This window comes from Miscanthus floridulus, chromosome 10, assembly GCF_019320115.1.
Source record: "Miscanthus floridulus cultivar M001 chromosome 10, ASM1932011v1, whole genome shotgun sequence".
NCBI classification, from domain to species: Eukaryota; Viridiplantae; Streptophyta; class Magnoliopsida; order Poales; family Poaceae; genus Miscanthus; species Miscanthus floridulus.
This window is the reverse complement of record NC_089589.1, coordinates 139,737,869-139,752,916: the sequence shown is the minus strand read 5'-3', so window position 1 is coordinate 139,752,916 and position 15,048 is coordinate 139,737,869. Positions and strand designations below refer to the sequence as shown.

Sequence of the window (15,048 nt, the reverse complement as noted above, 5' to 3'; positions counted from 1 at the left end):
TTCGCTGACGCCAACTCTCCTGCTGCCTTTGATGGGTAATCACAATGCCAGGTCGAGGAGGATTTTTGGAACTACTGCTTTCTCCCAGCAAACCCTTACTTTTTGCATCATCGGTAGTTATCCAATGTTGGGGATCCACTGATGCGTTTTTCTCAGTAGCCTCTGATGTCAATACCTTGGTCTTCCCTTTGGCCTCCAATATATTTGCTGGAAAAGGGTGTTGATCAATTTTCATCAGCTTCTGGGCCTTGGAAGTACCAAACTTAATTCTCCCAGATTCAATAGCCGATTGTAACTGTTGCCTGAACACCTTGCACTCATTTGTACTGTGTGAAGTTGCATTGTGCCATTTGCAGTACAAGATCTTCTTCAACTCTTCTGTCGATGGGATCACATGATGAGGTGACAGCTTAATTTGACCCTCTTGAAGCAGAAGATCAAATATCTTGTTAGCCTTGGTGATATCAAAGGTAAACTTTTCTGGCTCTTTTTGACCAAAGGGACAAGATATCGGCTTTTTATTCTTAACCCACTCAGCTAAGCCGATAACTGGTTTTTCATTAGAATCAGAATCTCCTACTTCTTCAACAAATGATACTTTTTTACTCCAATTCTTTTTAGGTTCAAAAAACCCTAGTATCTTGATCAGAGATCCTTTGCACGAGATGACTGAGGCTTTCAAACTCCTGAGAAGCATATCTGTCTTTGAGATGTGGTAATAACCCTTGGAAAGCCAAATCGGCAAGCTGCCGATCATCCAGCACCAGGCTATAGCACTTATTTTTTACATCTCGTAGCCTTTGCACAAAGCTTTCTACCGATTCATCATTACGCTGTCTCAATTTTACTAAATCGGTAAGCTTCTTTTCATGAATTCCAGCAAAGAAATACTTATGAAATTGTTTTTCTAGATCAGCCTAGGTAATAATAGAATTTGGTGGTAATGAAATGAACCATGTAAATGCCGATCCAGACAAAGATGATGAAAATAATCGAACTCTTAATTCATCTCTGCTACCTGCCTCTCCACATTGAATAATGAAGCGATTGACGTGTTCCATTGTTGATGTATCATCTTGCCCAGAGAATTTAGTGAAATCTGGTACCTTGTACTGATTTGGGAGAGGAATTAAATCATATGCAGGAGGGTAAGGAGTCTGATAAGAATAAGTATTGACCTTGGGCTTTATCCCAAACTGATCCTTCATAATTTCTGCTATCTTATCGGCCCAAAAAGCACCAGCCTCCTGCTGACAAACTGGCTGAATTTCTATAGGAGGTACCTGCTGATATCCCTACACATATCTTTGTGGCCCACAATCTCCAGCAATCGGCATATTTTCCATTACTTGTGGTCCATTAACCTGCTGGAAAGGATTCATCGGCTGAGCTGCCGATGCTTGATTCTAGAAACCGGCTTGCATATGACCTTGTTGAACCCCTGCAACTGGCTGATTTTGCTGAACTGTATGTTGAACAGGTAACTGTCCTGGCCAACCATTATTAGAACTCATCGGTACAAAACTTACCGATGGCTGGTAATTTGCTAACATTGTTGGATAATTATAACCAGCTTGAGGCATGAACTGAACCCCAGTTTGACTCATAGCAGGGGCTTTCTGCTGCATCGGCAGTAAGCTTGCCGATGGACTTGAATTGGGTGTTTGAACCAAAGGCATCTGGAAACCTCCTAGAGTTGGTTGCACAGTAGTTGCTGTGGCATATTGAGGCACTTGAGCCATCGACGAAACAGCCGATGGTATAGGAGCTTTTCCTACTGCGTCAAATACTTGAGGTAACCCAGGATTGAAAGCAGATGACTCCGGAGGCATACCATATCCCCACCAATTAGCAGGAATCTGGCTATTCTGAGACATAGGGCCTGACATAGCTGATGCCGATAGATCTGTATTAAGCTGAACTCGTCCTCCTAGTAGTACCGGATTTGATCGTATCGGTGTAGATTGAATATTAGGTAAGCCTGCCGATACTGGAGGAGAAGTAACTTCTATACCTACAACGGCCGAGGGAGCCGATGGAGTATTAACAGATACCAGCTCTGGTTGATGATAGGCAGGCCCAATATAATGCGGTGCCGTTTGTCCTTCTTTGAGAGTTCGAACCACAGCATTATGAACAGTATTGGACAACACATTGGAATGATTAATTAAAGCATGATTTACTGCAGAATTAACCATCTCTTGAAGTTTACCAGGATTGGAGTCAAAGGTAACCTGCCGAGGCAACGACAAATCTTGCTTCTGGATGACTTGTCCACTCTTGTTCACGCTAAACGATTTCAGACAAAGCTGCATGTATTCTTCTACAGCCTTTTCCATAGCCTGCCTCTGCTCTTCCTTAAGATCTTCTTCTGATACCGCGATAATGTTCTCTGAATTGATCTCGGAATTGAACATATTGATCGGATTGATTGGTCCCACCGGGCGTGCCAAAAGATGTGTTGATGCAAAAGTAGATCTGCAAACACAAAGGGCTAATACCCGAGTCGATATCCAAAGCGTGCCAGTCGATTTGACCTGTTAATCGACAAGGATGAAGATACGAGCACTTTGGTCCTGACAACAGCGATACGCCCGGAAGCCACGGCCAAGAGGTACTCACGCGGAACTCGAGAATCGCCGAAGGTCACACTAAAGCTATGCAACTCGCCGAATCAATGAGAACTCGTAAAAAGGGAAAATATGCAAATTGACGAAATTGCCGAAAAGTAAGTAGATGTAAAATAGGAGTAAAAATTGGTTTTGATATTGATTTCTTTTTTACATTGCCCCTCAGTCTATATTTATACCCTGATCTAAAGAGGCATAGCCAAACACAACTAGGACACCAAGTCCAAATCTAAGGAAACACACGACTCTTACATGAATCACACTCTAACAAATATAGAAAAGGAAATCAACTCCTATCTATTTCCCTGTCCGCCTCGATTACGATGGAAATCTTACCGACCTCCTTTCCATCGGCATACTTCCTGTTTCATCGGCAGTAGCCTTCAAGCCTTCCTTCATCGGCATCGACAATAACATCTCCAACCTTATCGGCAATGCCCGAGTCTAAATCAACCTCTCCATCAATCACCACCATTCATCGGCAATTATCTTTACAAGCTGTTTTTCATCGGCTGTCAGTGTATACAGTAACTTTCTTCCTGCCGATTAGCTCACTCTGATCATTGTGCAAAAAATGGTGTCAACAGGCGGCAAATCCGCCCGCTCCCATCAGTTTAGAGGACGGGCCGGTGGTTTTGCCCGTCTCCGTCAGTCTTGAGGACTCGCTTCCCCCCGCAAGCAACGGGAAGAATCCCTGCATGGATGGGTGGGCACCTGTCAATGTATCCTCATCCTCCAGGACGTCCCACTCCATGTCGGCAACTACCTCATCATCGTCGTCTTCGTTGTCTTCGCTGTCTGTCTGCTCTCCTTGCTCCCGTGCTTGCTGCTTCCATAGCATCTTCTTCCTCTTGAGCTCCTTCGACCTCCTATCCCACTCGGCCGTGGTGCGATTCGCCTTTGCCATGAGCCGATCCTTTGGCATCGGAGCCGGGCTATCTATGAAGACGAGTCTCTTCGGCTGGTCCCGCTATCCCAAGGTTAGCATCAAGGGGTCGGGAAATCAAGTAAAAAGGAGGCACGAGGAAAGAGATCTTACGAAGTCGATGAACCCCGGTTCCGGCCGCATTGGGCGATGCCTAGGCACCGGATACACAAAATCAAGGACAACGCCTGCAGTGTCCTTCGAAGGCTCCATTGCCTCCTTGATGCGCTGCGCCACTTTGGTGGGGGGAGCGCTTCGTCGACGAGCGCCGTCCCTTCGAGCGACGCCCCAGGCACCATCAGGAACAGGGGAAGCGCGCGGCTCATCAGCAGCGCCACCCTCCATGCATGGTAGGCGCCAATGATCCCCGATCCCTTCACGCCCCTCTCCTTTAGAATTTGGAGGGCAGCAAGATGGTCCTTGATCCTTTTCTTGTCTTTGTCCGGGACACCCCACTTCCATGACCCCGGGACCTCTTCGATGATGCGCCTAGAGAACGCTAGCAAGGGGGTGGCGATGTCATCCTTGACGTAAAACCAATGCGAATGCCACCCCTTGTTGGAGGTCGACAGACGCATCGACGGGTATTCATTCACCCAGTTGTTGCAGAGATGAATGCTGGCACATCCCATCGGCATGCTCAGCTCTTGCCTCCCAACCCGCTTCTTCGACAGGTTGACGGCTAAGAGATACCGCCACAGGTCGAAGTGGGGACTAATCCCCAGGAACCCCTCACACAGGGCGACGAACGCTGCCATGTGCTGGACCCCATTGGGAGTAAGGTGTTGCAACTCCACCTGGTAGAAATCCAACAGCCCCCGAAGGAACTTGTGAGCAGGTATGGCGAATCCCCGCTCGTGGAAGTGAGCGAAGGACACAACATACCCTTCGGGCGGCGATGGCTCGTCCTCACTACCGGGGAGCCACCACTCCTCGGCGGCGATCAGCGGGCAAAGGAGGCCACAATGAACGAGGCTGTCCAGGCGCTGAGGGGTGATGACGGATCTGCACCACGGCTCCATTAAAATGATTGGGAAGGGGACGAATGCGAGCTTAACGGCAGCTGCAATGCGGATGCGGGCTTGACGGCGGCTGCGATGCGGGTGCGGGAGGATCAGGCGGCTAGCGGCAGAAGTTGTAGATGCGGAGGCGAAGTATGGAACCCTGGGGGCGAACCCCGTGGTTTTATAGGGGTGACGAATGCGAGAAGAGCAACCGCCCGCCTCGGTCTCCGAGCCTACCATGATACACCACCACGTCATATCGCGGGATATGCGCCCTCGATCCCTATCCTTTCCCACCAAAATTGCGCCGGGCGTTTCCCCTACCCAAGTAGACCAGGACTCTTTTCCCGCAGAGGGGATACGGGTCAAAAAGCTTTTTCTCTGGCCCGCCTGGGCCTAGGATTTCAAGGGCTGGCCCAACTGTCTCAACGGCCATCCCAATGAGGGATAGGCCCACAAGCAGCCAGAACTCAGGCATTCAAGCCTTGAGGGAACCTCAATCCACAATCAAGTCCCAACCGGGCTAACTCTGGACGAATCCCCGCGAACGGAATACCAGTTGACAAAAAACCAAAAATCTCACAGCCATACCCGCAAAGGGTCCAAAATTACCCCTCGGGCGATTCTATCCGAATCACCCGGGGGCTCAAAGGCTACACCCGATGGGTGCCCTCGCGCGTACCCTTGGGCGAATCAAAATACCCCTCGGGCGATTCTGCCCGAATCACCCGGGGGCTCGGGGGCTACACCTGTCGGGTGCGCTCGCGCGCACCCTCTAGCAAGTCAAATCACCCCCGGGGATTCTATCTGAATCACCCGGGGGCTACTGTCGAGGACCTAATACTAGGGTACCCAATATGGTGGAACTAATAACCATCAAACGTTGATGCCCCCGAACGAGCAAGAGCGCAGCTACACTTCTTGCCGGAGGACCGAAGGTAGGCTCTACCACGCTCGACCCCCGAGGGCTAGACTCCGCCTCGCCCGGCGACTGAAGGTTGGCCCCGCCTCGCCCGATGGCTGAGGGCTGGGCTCCGCCTCGCCTGACCCCCGAGGGCTAGCTCCGCCTCGCCCGATCCCCGAGGATTGGGCTCCACCTCGCCCGACCCCCGAGGGCTGGCTCCACCTCGCCCGACCCCCGACGGTTGGGGCTCCGCCTCCCCCGACCCCCAAGGGCTGGCTCCGCCTCGACCAATGACTGCACCCTGCTCCTTCATAATGACGGACACAGGGTAAGACAAGACATTCGAGTCAACCGCAGTACCGAGGATCATGCCCTGCCCGTCTATAGGAAAGTACCAACAGGGTACGACGGGACAGGCACTTTAGGACCTTCCAGGCATGGTCCAGTCCGAACAGTGTTGTAGGCGCCGACTTTTGTCTTAACAGTGTTGTGGGCGCCGCCATCAGCCCTAGGACACGAATCCTAACATAAGCATACGACAACCACTACGGTCCAGGAAGAGACTCGCGCCCTCTACAGTGACGGACGTGCAGTCACCGCGCCATCCGCTCCCCGTATGGTTGCAAGTCAACACCCATGTCCGACACGCCGCCCGCAGGGGCGGGACGGGACGTGACCACTTGCTGATCAAATAAAAGCGTGGCGTCATCAACGCAAAGAGGCCCAGCGGACGTGCTATCCCTGGCATGGTCTGCCATGACAGCAGGGCAGGCTCGAGGGAAAAGGAAGGCCCGGCGCCTTCGAAGGACCCTCTCTACCTCTGGTTTCTCCTCCTTTCTTCCATATGTAATCTCTATCTTCCCTTGGTCTATAAAAGGGAAGGCAGGGCACCCCACTAAGGGGACCGATTCCAAACGGATAAATTCCACACACAATACACCACGCATACAGCCAAGCAGCAACCGAGCTCTTGGCGTCGTTTCGACCATTCCATCAGAGATTTGGGACATGTCTCTCTCTCGACCGTTTGTACCCCCTACTATGAACCTTTTTCGGTGCTAATAGCACAAGCAGCAACAAACTGGACGTAGGGGCATTCTGCCCGAACCAGTATAAATCTTATGTCCTTTAGCGCACCATCCGAGTCTAACGCGCAACAAATACAAATTCACTAGTTGGTGTTTGCTCGAAACACCGACAGACAGTGGTCATTCAAACAAGGCAACATTCTACGTACACAATATGCATGCAGTATTAAAATGCGGCAATTATAAATCGAAAAGTCAAACATTTGTAAATTTAACCAAATATATATAAAAAATATTATCATTTATGGTATATATTTTTGTATTATTAGATTGATCGTTAAATATGTTTTTATAGTATAAGCTCATTTGAAGATATACATGTTGCTAATATTTTCTATAAATGTACCTAAATTTAAGAAAGTTTGATTAGCACACATCGTATAGCGACACTTTTGGGACGGAGAGTATGTGAAATAATTCTGATGGCTATCAGAGATGTAGGCGCACCGAACTGTGTATTGCCCTAGCACAAGAGGCGGACCCAGCACAAAACTTCAGGTAGGGCGGACGTCGGCGTTACCGATGGACGGTGGCCGGGGAGAGACGGGCGGGCGTCATCGTTGCCCTATGCGGGCGTGCCTGGTTGGGAGCCGAGCCGCAGTTGACCGGCTACCACTGCCTACTGGCCATGAGCAGGCGTAGCCACCAGCCACCACACAGCCACACAGGAGAGTAGGAGACGTTCAAGGAGAGACGAGGAGAGACGGAGCCCGGAGAGGAATGGCCCGAGGACGGAGAGGCAGCCGGCGGGCGAGGAGCTGAGGCCCAAGGGCTAGCCGCCGACGCAGCTAGGCTGTGAGTTTGAGCGCTGAGTGCCGCCGTCTCCGAGTCTGCGACTCGGACCACCGCTACTGAGTCCGCGGATTGCAGCACCCGTCACCGGATCCGGAGGACACGAACTGAGCTCTGCTTCTGCTCGGCCTAAGGCTAAGGCCTGATGGGCCAGGCCGGCCAGACAGCCCAATGCCCATACGCTGATATGCCCCCAAGTCAAAAGCCCAGCGCGTCGTCTTGGTCTCTCCCGTGACCTTTCTTTAACCTCGGTAGGGGCTCAGGCATTTTTCAAGGGGAAGGGATGTCAGCAACCCACATCCAAGACATCCAGAAGCCGGGCCCAGTCCCAGGAAAGGAGTAAGGGCAAGTCCAGAAGCGTCCGAGTGTCTGGGGCTGAATGGGCTTGAATCGCGTGCTCTGTGAGGCCCTTTACCGAGGAGGATAAGTACTACTAGTTGCGTATGAGATTGTAACAACTTTTGACCTGAAAAAACTTATCTCCAACGACTTCCAAGCCGGACCTATTCCGGGAAAACCACTGTTCTTGCTCCCCGAAATTCCCCGTTCCAACCGCTGCCATGAGCAGTTTGTAACATGGTGCCCTCGGGTCACTGCTACAGAATTGACATTCACAGCTGGCTCATCATCGCCGATTGCTTTTCGAACCGGCGGTGATAGAGTATCAATATCAGAATGTGACTTTAACCGACAGTGATAGCATAACTGACAATGATAGGTGGACTATCACAGCCAGTTCGTGGGTTGAACCGGTAGTGATAGCTGTTTTGCACAGAAAAAAAATTCATATAATAACAAATGAAGATAAACTTTATATCAAAATTACATAGAGCTTAAAAAGATCTAAAACTTTTCAGACGACAACTTTTCAATTTGAGAAGGCTTTTAGGTCCACATATTCAATTTATGTTCTCAGATCAGATTTGACATGATTAACAATGTCAAATGGAGACAAAGTTAACATCAAAGTTGTAGTACTCGACGAGATGTACAACTTTGCAGTTAACAACCATTTCATTCAAGATTGTTTCGAGTGTCAAATATATATTATAAGATTCGAAAATGTGTAGTTAAAAAATAGCATCAGCTATATAGCCACATGCGTCTTGTAACCTAGTTGGTACGTGCACGAACGAATGTGAACGTTGAGATCATGAGTTTGAGTCCTGAAAAAAAAACATATTTTCTCTTTTTATTTCTGTGCTACTGCTATGCAATCACTGTCGGGTTGGGGACCATCCAGCCAGTAGGTAATTTACATCCACGGCCCGACATTGTCTCGTTCATTCATCGATCGCCTGTAGGTGCTCTCTTTTGTACATCCATGGCAAATTTTCCCGTTGCCATTCTATTTCAGTTTTGCATCTTCCTCTAGCGGAGGCCGGCCTGAGGGGTATAGCAATATAGCATACGCTAGGTCGCCGGTGGTGGCGCGGCCTGGCCGTCGCCGTGTGGCCGCACGCACGATTCGCCAATAGTTTATCAAACTAGTATTTTGAAATATCTCGATCGTTTACTAATTGCGATGAAAACTACAGTCCGGATCGACTCGATCCATGGGGTGGTACGTATCCTACTGCTGTCATGGAGAAATATCAGTTTTTATCGCATTTCGTAGACTTGGTTGCCTGCTCTTAAAATCTACAAGGGACGGCGGCATCAGGGAGGGTGCATGCATACGTGGAACAATCACCTCCCATGCTTTCAGTTTCATAGACTTTTATAAGCCCGTTCAATTTCATGATTTGATTGGTACAGGCAGCTCCTTTCGCTCGTACACCTACTGTATTATTATGCAACTTGCTATAAGTTCCTCTAGTATATCGTCCTGTGCTTCCGCACGGTTAAAAGAATTTAGGAGACATAAATATTAGAGTGAAATACACTGGCGGCCCTTTAACTTGTCGGCTTGTACCAGTCCGATCTACGAACTTGCAAACGCGGAAAATAGGCTCCTGAACTTGTCAAGTTGTTCACCGTAGGCCCATTTCCCATCCGGCGCGGCCTCCAGGCGACGTGGCAGCGCCAGCGCGGCGGACTAAGAACGTGAACCAGCTGCTACACCTGTCCCTGCTCCTCGCCGCGCGGGGGCTCCCCGTCCACTTCGCGGCGCCGGAGCCGCACCTCCAAGAGGCCGCGCTAGACGTGCCCGCGCACGAGTCCCCCGCCCCGGACCCGTGCTCCCCTTTCCCGGCGCACATGCAGCCGCTCTTCGAGGCCTACTGCGCCGGCGCTCGGGCCCCGCTGGCCATGCTCCTGGCGGAGCTCGCCGCGTCGTTGTCCTCCACGACAGCATGGCGGCGTTCGTGGAGGCCAAGGCCGAGGCCACGCGCTTGCCCAGCGCCGAGGCCCTCGGCGTGCACTGCCTCGCCGCCTCCTACAACGTCTGGTGGGCGGACCAGGAGCACACCCTGCTGCGCCACCACGGCCTCGTGTTCCACCCGCCTGACGCCTGCGCCACCCCAGAGTTCGTCGCGCTCACCAAGTGGATGGGGCAGGAGCGCCGGCGCGCGCCCGGCGCCGGCATGGTTGTCAACACCTGCCGCGAGCTCGAGGGCGACTTCCTCGACGCGCTCCAGGGGATCCCGTCTTCCGACGGTCGCAGGCTGTTCGCCGTCGGGCCTCTCGGCCCGGTGCTCCTCCCCGGCGCCGGCACGAGCAGTGGGGCTGGCAGCGGGAGCTCGCGGCGACACGAGTGCATGGACTGGCTCGACGCGCAGCCGTCGTCGTCGGTGCTGTACGTCTCGTTCGGCACGACATCGTCGCTGCGCCTAGAGCAGGTGCGCGAGCTAGCCGCCGCGCTGCGGGACAGCGGGGCACGCTTCGTGTGGGTGCTGCGCGAGCGCCGTGCCGCGGAGGAGCGCACACGGTGCCGGCGGGCGAGCGTGGCGGCACCGGCGGGCGAGCGTGGTGGCACCTAAGGGCCAGCGCGGTGGCTCTGGCAAGCACACGCGGCAGCAAAGCGCGCGAGCGCCGTGCCGCAGAGGAGCGCACACGGTGCCGGGGCCGGGGTAGAGGCTCGCCGTCGCTAGGGACCTGGATGCGCGCGCTCGCTCGCGACCGAGGAGGAAGATGAGTCACGTAGGGAAATTCTTTCTATAACCAGTGGCATGTGGGTAATTTCTTTCCTTCTAAAGCAGATGAAAGCAGAGGAGAATCTGCTTTTGGATTTGTACTAGAGGGAAAACTGCTTTTGGGCCAAAGCCCTTCAATTCGGTTAGCTTTTGACATTAGCAGAAGCAAAAACAGGTCGAAAAGCACAACTAAAGGAGGCCTAAGTTGGTTGGTTTGCATGGCGAGGGCTGTCACGGTGTTTGTTCGTGGTGCTCGAAAAGACAAAAACATGAAAAAAAACCAAAAAATTTTAAAATGTTATTTCGAATACAGAAAAAATATAATTTAAATTTAAATAAATAGTACAATAACAAGAAGAAAAGAAACTGGCTGTTAGCATACTGATGTCACACTGCCGCTCCCCTCCACTGCTGGGGAGGCCCAGAGACAGGCTGTCCGCCTCCATCTCCCACTTCCGCTCCCCTCGAGTCCTTCACCGAGAGACGTCGCAGCAGTGGCATGCCCCGCGAGAGGCCCTCCCCAAGGTAGTCCTGCAGCGCGGCGTCAAGGTCTAGAGGAGCCCAACTACCTTTGCTCCTTGCCGCAGTAAGCATGGTTGGTACGTGATTCCTTCTACTTTCTTCTTTTGCTAAAGAAGTACTAATAAAGAATAAAGATGGATTCAACCTGTTCTTCCTCTCGTGTCTGTTTGAGATACGTTTCTTGGAAGTTGGGACATAACATCTCAACAAGTACTATTGATGAAGTGCTGGATAAACTTGGCGTGCCATCCGTCTATTCTTTGCTCCACGGAAACCTTTTGCTTCTTTTTTCCGAGACGAGACACAAAAAGAAAAGACAGCCCTTCATTTTCTTACCCCCTTCATTTCCACGAAAGCGAACACAAACAGAGGAGCAGATACACACAGAGGGTGAGACAATGAGGCCAGGCAGCTCGAGAGTTGGTTGCTGTAGCTTCATGACAAGGGGTGCTTTTATTGGTCTATCTTCTCGTTACGGAGTGTTTGCATCTCAGGACTAAAGTTTAGTCCATATGACATCGAATGTTTGTATGTCAATTCTCCTACAACTAAATAGAACAAAACTAAGACTACCGTTTCATGCGACATTCCATCGGGTCACCTTTCTGCCTACGACGTGCGATCCCGCGGCGCTTCCCTCTCACGCCCGACCGTGCGGTGGACCCGGCTCCGCGCTCACTCGCGCGCACGGTCTTCCCCGCGCCATCGCTCGTGCAAACGCCGCCATTGCTCGCGCACGCAAAAGGAAACCTCGCGCGGCAGTCATCGCACACGCAAAAGGAAACCTCGCCATCGATCTCGGGCGGCAGTCATCGCCATCGCGTGGCCTCCCTCATCAGCACCGCCGCCGCCGTGCCACCCCCGCTCGACCCTCGCCGTCGGACGGGCCACTGCGCCACATCGCAGCACCTCCGTTCCTCGGCCTCGACCAGGACACGCCGCCGCCGTCAGACGGGCCACTGCTGGATGCGACGCCTGCAACCCCTGCGCCCGCGACCGCAAGCCACCAGACACCGCCGCCGCCGGATGCGACGCGACACCTGCGACCCCTGCGCTGTGACCCCTGTGCCCATGATCGTGAAGCCATCGGACGACCTCGCCAAGCCGCCGCCACCGCGACTCACCGACGCTGTTCCCGCCACAACTCCGTTCGTCGGCCTCGACCAGCTGGGACCAGCGCACCAACGGCGTTGCGCTACGAGGTATGTGAAGATATACCTGTTCGGATCTTTTCTTTTGGAGATGGAAATGTTTAGGTTTTCAGATCTGCAACTCCTTTTTCCATAATCACCTTTTGCAGTAACAAAACTAGTGATACTGACAGTAGCATCCCCTGAGAGTCTCAAGTTAACTTCAAATTATCTCAAGTTAATTATGTTTTATGTTTATGATACTGACAGTAGCATCCCCTGAGAGTTTAGTTGTCGCCTGCAATGTAAGGTTTGCCCTTTTTTTTGGTAAGATATATGCCTCTTGGTTCAGTGATGATGGACCCTCTCTCAGAGCGATTCTCAGTCATCTCATAGATCATTGATTGTACGATGACATGCTTGTCTCAATGGTTGTCCTAATCAAGGTGTCAGCTGGATCAGGAACAGTTTTGAAGGCCATGCACTAGAAGCATGTGAGAATATTTAGGATTCTTGTAGGTCAATTCCAATTGATATCAACAATTTTTTAGATCAATTCCAATTGATATGAATTGGAACTCTACTGGTTTGGCTTGCAATGTTAGTACGAGATGCATATATATTTTCTCAGTCTGGATGCTACATATTTAAGTTTGACAATGTTGGTAACCGCGACCTCTGCCGAAACTAAGCATTATTTGTTTACCGGTGCATTATTTGTTTTCTGAAGCCTAGATTGATTTTCCTGTCTATATTTGTTTCCTGATTTTCCTGTCTATATTTGTTTGCCAATAGCTTAGAACCTGTTGGGCCATCCTCACCCCCTCGGCTAGCCCCGTGCCCACCAGCGTCCACCGGTCAGCGTCCGCCAAGCCCCCAGCCAGCCAGGGCGTCAGGCGACTGGTGCCCAGTCCTCAAGTGGCCAAGCACTGCCCCTGAAGGCTGCAATCTCACCCTTCTGCCCTTGTCTGGTTGCCCCCTGCTGCTGCACAGTGAACCATACAGTGATTTGTTACAAATGCCTTTGTAACATTAGATGATGCTATTCTCAGGAATGCCTTTTCCTGCATATTTCTCTTCCTTTCTTAGTTGGTGTGAAATGCCTGGAGTCATCTTTTATTCTAGAATGTCTTTAACTTTATCTATCCCTTCTTGTACAACATGATTAGCTCACAAAATTTGTTGCAGAGGCATGTATTTTTGTCTGACAGAAAAACGGCACATTTTTTTGGGTTATGGATACATTAATTTCAATATATGTGATGTTGTGTACATGAAGGATTCTCCAACTACTTTACCCAGAACACTATAATTCTTCACCTTCTTATGGTTATAGAATACTCAGCTGAGAACATCTTATAATATTATAAAGCTAATTTCTGGGTTCAGATTGAAAACCTATTTATTTGAACAGAGGTTGCATTGCCTTGCCACATGTATTCAGGTGTTTTGGGGGTTGGGTGATGATAATCATGTTGTCTGAAACATGCCTTGCCACAATTCTGCTTCAGAAAAGCAGTAGGTCTGAACTCTGAAGTTGAGAGAGTAATGGATAACTAATGCAGTGGCACAAGCAGTAACAGTTCATAGTTTTTTCTATAAAAAAATCTGATTTTCAGGAGTAGGGATTTAGAAGTCCAATTACTGGTCTTCAGAAATAAAACTTGATTTAGTGGACCTGAACATGTGTGCTCTATAGTTTCCTCGAGATACTTCATTCGCTTTCCAGCTTCCTAATTCCTATCAAGATTTGTCATGCGGTCTGTAACTACATGGGGAAGATGTCTGTTTAAAATCTAATCCAATATCAGCATAAGACTGAAGGCAATGTGCCAGTCTGAAACTGTCAGGGATGGTCACCAACTCATTAGGAGATTGGGCAGTAACTGACAAAACACAACTGGCAATGCAGGGATAGTTTGACACTGTACTATGGCTGATAAGCCAGGCTGATAAGTTCAAGCGAACAATGTTTTATTTTCTATGATTTGGCAATACAAAGATCATAAGAAGCATAGATAAAAAGCAGCATGAGCTCGTGCTAGATTTTTCAGCGATGATGATGATGCTATCCTGATTTTCAGCACTACAGAGGAGCACACTGGTAGACAACAGAGCTTTACTCCCGGTGGGGAACCCCCTCTAGTCCCAGTTCCCCACCCGGGAGCAAGCATCCGGGACTAAAGGGTGGTCCTTTAGTCGTCCCGGTGGGTAACACCAACCGGGACTAAAGGTGCCTCCTGACATGCCACGATGGCCGGCACCCTTTAGTCCCGGTTGGTAATACGAACCGGGACTAAAGGTTTTTTTCTTTTTTCTTTTCTTTTCATTTTTTTGTTTTCTTTTCAAAATAGGTTTTCGAAGTCGTATTGTACGCTGCTAATTATACATTTATACGCGCGTATAGTATGTTTCGGTTCAAGCACAATGAGCGTATTAAATTACACAATTCAAGCATAGAAATATATATATATATATATATATATATATATATATATATATATATATATATATATATATATATATATATATATGCATGCATGCATCATATATATATTTACATGCATGCATGCATATGTGTATTTTACATTATATTATTTCATGTGCATATATTACAAAAGATTGCATTACAGTTGTTGTGATATAACAAGTTTCCTCTCATCCTCTAGCTTGGCTTCAATGGCAGTGTTGGGTCGAAGTAGAACTCGCCCTTGGAATCGATGACTTGCTCATTAAAAAATCCCGCTATAGACTCTTGAATTGCTTTGATTTGGTCTTGCCGTATGACCTTTTCCTCCAACCATCGAGCCTACAGGTTTGAATTAAAGGAAAATAAATTAATATATGTACAAAAAAGATATATATATAAAGACATAGTAACACAATCAATAATAATAATTAAATGAATATATAGTTTATTTTTAACGTACTTTGAGTCTCTCTGTAGGAGTTCTTTGGGAGACCACCTTGATAAACTTG

At 49.6% G+C, this 15,048-nt stretch overlaps 1 pseudogene; it reads left to right on the top strand.

Moving 5' to 3' along the window:
- The first annotated feature begins 8,899 nt into the window (after positions 1 to 8,899).
- LOC136489814 (cis-zeatin O-glucosyltransferase 1-like) lies at positions 8,900 to 10,264 on the top strand (annotated as a pseudogene).
- Positions 10,265 to 15,048: the final 4,784 nt, after the last annotated feature.